This window comes from Dermacentor albipictus, unplaced genomic scaffold, assembly GCF_038994185.2.
Source record: "Dermacentor albipictus isolate Rhodes 1998 colony unplaced genomic scaffold, USDA_Dalb.pri_finalv2 scaffold_18, whole genome shotgun sequence".
NCBI classification, from domain to species: Eukaryota; Metazoa; Arthropoda; class Arachnida; order Ixodida; family Ixodidae; genus Dermacentor; species Dermacentor albipictus.
Genome location: NW_027225572.1, coordinates 3,539,801 through 3,545,775, shown reverse-complemented (window position 1 = coordinate 3,545,775; position 5,975 = coordinate 3,539,801).

Genomic DNA, 5,975 nt, shown 5'->3' with positions numbered 1-5,975 from the left:
AGTGCCAGAGTGTAAGATTACGACCTGGAGCTGCCATCATGAGAGTCGGTAGGAGGGGAAGGAATAACGGGGGGTGGGAGTCGTGAGCTGTGCCACGCATAGGGTTGTCCTTTCCTTTCGTTGCTGCAGCCTTCTTACGTCTATTTGGGGTGGAGTCCCGCTTCGGGAGGGCGGTTGAGTAAGAATTGAGCCACGACTCAAGATCGCTACAACGGTCAGGGAATCCTTGGTTTAGCATGTCTAAGCGTTGCTTAAAAAGAGCATCGTCTTGTGTTATGTGGATTACCGCGTTTTCGAGGGTTACACATTCCTGGTTGATGTGAGGAATAACGTCCTGCAATTTTGCCTCAAAGCGCGCAACGTAGGACTCAAGTAGGGTTGGAATGTCGTCTCGTGAGGTAGCGGTGGAGGGAGGGGGTGTTGTGCACGGAGGGGAATTTGTAGGGGGTTCCGTGTCACCCTCCATTGCTAGCAAATCAAGAGAGGAAGTAAGGTTGGAGCGACTGGTGAAGGTATGGGCAGTGGGTGGCTTGGGGGTAGGAGGCTGGGATGCGGCAGGAGCGGGGGCAGGTGGAATGGGAGATCCAGAGGCAAGAGCACTTATCTGGGTTTCCAGTTTGGCGATATGTTGACGAACGGCGGCGGCTTCTTTTCGGGCTGCTGTAGCTTCTGCTTTGGTCGGCAGTGCCTCCTCCTGGGATTTCGCAAGGGCGTGTTGTCGATTGGAAGTCGCTGTCATGGATAGCATGTGCTTGTGAGAAGAGAGGGGAGTGTCCTAGGCTTGCCTCAACGGCGCTGTCCAGGCTTGCTTGTGGTGGTGAGGCGAGAGCTGGGGAAAATTGTCCCCGGATATGACCAATTCTTGATGCTGCGTTTCTGGGTGGCTCGGCTGTTTCCGAGTCTGGTGAAGGTTTCGTCCCTTGCATGATCCCGTGCTGATAAGGTGAGGGCCCTCGCACAGAATGCACTTAGGCGTGCAAGGAGGTTCTTGTTGCGGATGTTCTGTTCCACAGCGGGCGGAAAGATTGGTCTTGGGGCTTGGGCATACGTCATGACGGTGACCCGGTTGTCAGCAATTTGTACAGGCATCCGGACTGCCGCGGTATGGGGTGCAGCGGTGGATGCCACCCATGTATTTGATGGAGGTCGGGACTGCGCTTGCGTCGAAGGTGATTCGGATGGAGTGCCTCTTTCCTATGCGTCGGGCTACTAATATGGTGTACTCAGGATTTCTTCTGTCCAGGTCTTGGTAGAGTCGCATTTGGGTCTCGTCATCATAAGCGTTTCCGTCGTCATAAGAGTTGCAGCGGTGGCGTAGAGGTAGAACACCCGCCTCGCGTGCAAGAGGTCCGTGGTTCGAATCTCGGTGCCGGCAATTTTCCACCGGATTAAAAAAAATGTAAAAAAAAAATCCGCGTGTTGATAAAATTGCACAAACAGGCCTGGAGTGTGGCCTGATCCCGGTGACCAGAACCGGTAACGCACTCCCTCACTAGAGCAGGATTGGCCACCCTGGTGCAGTACTTGGCCACAACCTCCTATATGAACAACACAATCAAACCCCGGCCCTCAGTCCCCAGCAGCTGCGAAGCAACTGACCACGGCGGCGGTCAGACCTGCGACGCTGCAGAGGGTGCTAAGAATCACTGGCTCCGGACAGGCCGCCAATGGAATATGAACCTGGCAACGTTTAACGCTAGAACGCTATCTAGTGAGGAGAGTCTAGCATTGTTATTGGAGGAATTAGAGGGTAGTAAATGGGGTATAATAGGGCTCAGTGAGGTTAGGAGGACAAAAGAAGCATATACAGTGCTAAAAAGCGGGCATGTACTGTGTTACCGGGGCTTAGCGGAGAGACGAGAACTAGGAGTCGGATTCCTGATTAATAAGAACATAGCTGGTAACATACAGGAATTCTATAGCATTAACGAGAGGGTGGCAGGTCTTGTTGTGAAACTTAATAAGAGGTACAAAATGAAGATTGTACAAGTCTACGCCCCTACATCCAGTCATGATGACCAGGAAGTCGAAAGCTTCTATGAAGACGTGGAATCGGCGATGGGTAGAGTGAAAACTAAGTACACTATACTAATGGGCGACTTTAATGCCAAGGTAGGCAAAAAGCAGGCTGGAGACAAGGCAGTGGGGGAATATGGCATAGGCGCTAGGAATAGCAGGGGAGAGTTATTAGTAGAGTTTGCGGAACAGAATAATATGAGGATAATGAATACCTTCTTCCGCAAGCGGGATAGCCGAAAGTGGACGTGGAGGAGCCCGAACGGTGAGGCTAGAAATGAAATAGACTTCATACTCTGCGCTAACCCTGGCATCATACAAGATGTGGACGTGCTCGGCAAAGTGCGCTGCAGTGACCACAGGATGGTAAGAACTCGAATTAGCCTAGACCTGAGGAGGGAACGGAAGAAACTAGTACACAAGAAGCCGATTAATGAGTTGGTGGTAAGAGGGAAAATAGAAGAATTCCAGATCAAGCTACAGAACAGGTATTCAGCTTTAACTCAGGAAGAGGACCTTAGTGTTGAAACAATGAACGACAATCTTGTGGGCATCATTAAGGAGTGTGCAATGGAAGTCGGTGGTAACTCCATTAGACAGGGTACGAGCAAACTATCGCAGGAGACGAAAGATCTGATCAAGAAACGCCAATGCATGAAAGCCTCTAACACTACAGCTAGAATAGAACTGGCAGAACTTTCGAAGTTAATCAACAAGCGTAAGACAGCTGACATAAGGAAGTATAATATGGATAGAATTGAACATGCTCTCAGGAACGGAGGAAGCCTAAAAACAGTGAAGAAGAAACTAGGAATCGGCAAGAATCAGATGTATGCGTTAAGAGACAAAGCTGGCAATATCATTACTAATATGGATGAGATAGTTCAAGTGGCTGAGGAGTTCTATAGAGATTTATACAGTACCAGTGGCAACCACGACGATAATGGAAGGGAAAATAGTATAGAGGAACTCGAAGTCCCAAAGGTAACGCCGGAAGAAGTAAAGAAAGCCTTGGGAGATATGCAAAGGGGGAAGGCGGCTGGGGAGGATCAGGTAACAGCAGATTTGTTGAAGGACGGTGGACAGATTGTTCTAGAGAAACTGGCCACCCTGTATACGCAATGCCTCATGACCTCGAGCGTACCGGAATCTTCGAAAAACGCTAACATAATCCTAATTCATAAGAAAGGAGACGCCAAAGACTTGAAAAATTATAGACCGATCAGCTTACTGTCCGTTGCCTACAAACTATTTACTAAGGTAATCGCAAATAGAATCAGGAACACCTTAGACTTCTGTCAAGCAAAGGACCAGGCAGGATTCCGTAAAGGCTACTCAACAATAGATCATATTCACACTATCAATCAGGTAATAGAGAAATGTGCGGAATATAACCAACCCTTATATATAGCTTTCATTGATTACGAGAAAGCGTTTGATTCTGTCGAAACCTCAGCAGTCATGGAGGCATTGTGGAGGTTGAATCAGGGTGTAGACGAGCCGTATGTAAAAATACTGAAAGATATCTATAGCGGCTCCACAGCCACCATAGTCCTCCATAAAGCAAGCAACAAAATCCCAATAAAGAAAGGCGTCAGGCAGGGAGATACGATCTCTTTAATGCTATTCACAGCATGTTTACAGGAGGTATTCAGAGACCTGGATTGGGAAGAATTGGGGATAAAAGTTAATGGAGAGTACCTTAGTAACTTGCGATTCGCTGATGATATTGCCTTGCTTAGTAACTCAGGGGACCAATTGCAATGCATGCTCACTGACCTGGAGAGGCAAAGCAGAAGAGTGGGTCTAAAAATTAATCTGCAGAAAAATAAAGTAATGTTTAACAGTCTCGGAAAACAACAGCAATTTACAATAGGCAGCGAGGCACTGGAAGTCGTAAGGGAATACACCTACTTGGGGCAGGTAGTTACGGCGGATCCGGATCATGAGACGGAAATAATTAGGAGAATAAGAATGGGCTGGGGTGCGTTCGGCAGGCATTCTCAGATCATGAACAGCAGGTTGCCATTATCCCTCAAGAGAAAAGTATATAACAGCTGTGTCTTACCAGTACTCACCTACAGGGCAGAAACCTGGAGGCTTACGAAAAGAGTTCTACTCAAATTGAGGACGACGCAACGAGCTATGGAAAGAAGAATAATAGGTGTAACGTTAAGGGATAAGAAAAGAGCAGATTGGGTAAGGGAACAAACGCGAGTTAATGACATCTTAGTTGAAATCAAGAAAAAGAAATGGGCATGGGCAGGACATGTAATGAGGAGGGAAGATAACCGATGGTCATTAAGGGTTACGGACTGGATTCCAAGGGAAGGGAAGCGTAGCAGGGGGCGGCAGAAAGTTAGGTGGGCGGATGAGATTAAGAAGTTTGCAGGGACGGCGTGGCCACAATTAGTACATGACCGGGGTCGTTGGAGAAATATGGGAGAGGCCTTTGCCCTGCAGTGGGCGTAACCAGGCTGATGATGATGATGATGATGATGTCATAAGCGTTTGTGATGAATCCTCTGGTAGCCCCCCGGTGGGGGTGACACGTAAGCTGCGCAGAGAGTAGGTTCGGTCTCCAATGGTGAGGGAGGTCAGCGTCTTCATAGCCTCGGCTGTTGGAAAATGTGTTGTTGCTGTGGTGAAGGTATTGTTGGTCGGGTGGATGCGCAGGCAGAAGTCGTCCGGTAGAGTGATTTGGAGCTGGGCTTGCACTGCCTTCCTGAGTGGAGGTGTTGGGACGTCTCGGAGACGCACTTTACCTCGCTCGCGACCGACCACTCTAATAGTTTCGGGTGGGAGCGGCGGCAGTAGCTTGCTGCGTTGCACTGCGAGGTGAGCCTCCTTGGTCGCAGGTGGTAGGCGGGCCGGCGCCATGCTGCTGCTGGTTGCGGCTGCTGCATCGCGCGCCGCGTTCCAGGCGTTCTGGTTAGCTGCCTCGGAGGTAGCGTTGCCGGAGCGTTGAGGTGGTTTGGGCGAAATGGCTGGTCGGGAGACATAGGCTTTATATAGAACTGGTGTCCAACCATATGACTGGAGCTCTTGTGCGGTTGCGGTGTGGCCTTCGGCCGTTATTTGCATGTTAACGGCTGGCGTCGCCGGCGGTGCCGGCGGAGTGGCGGAATCCGAGTGAGACTTAGCTCGGCGCCTGAGCGTCTCTCCGGAGCTGGAGAAACCGACCTGCCCGGGTCTCGAGGCCAGCCGTGCCGCACGCGGTGCCTCGGAGGCCCTCGGCTGGGGGCGGCGGTTCACGCCGAAGTACGTGCCTTGGATAACTGGTTAGGCACGTGGCAGCAGCAGCGGCTGGACGTGAACTCGTCTCTCACGAACGTCGCTTCAATTTTTTCAGTTATCTGCTGCTGTTTCGGCGCCTGTCGTCCTGGCTTTCCTGGGGCCTGTGAAGATTCCTAATCATCGTGCCTGCCTACACCAGCAAGTATTCTGCTGCTCTGCGCATGCCCAGACGTACCTACACCAGGCGTGAAGTTGACTGACCTACGACGTCACCCGGATCTCGACGCCACCTTGGGCCATAAAAGCGGCGGCCTCACAGTGAAACGAGTCATTTGGCAGCAGCAGCAGCTGGACGTGAACTCGTCTCTCACGAACGTCGCTTCAATTTTTTCAGTTATCTGCTGCTGTTTCGGCGCCTGTCGTCCTGGCTTTCCTGGGGCCTGTGAAGATTCCTAATCATCGTGCCTGCCTACACCAGCAAGTATTCTGCTGCTCTGCGCATGCCCAGACGTACCTACACCAGGCGTGAAGTTGACTGACCTACGACGTCACCCGGATCTCGACGCCACCTTGGGCCATAAAAGCGGCGGCCTCACAGTGAAACGAGTCATTTGGCAGCAGCAGCAGCTGGACGTGAACTCGTCTCTCACGAACGTCGCTTCAATTTTTTCAGGTTGGTGTCTAAACCCTATGCCGTAAACCCGAGCCCTATTTTCTGAAGT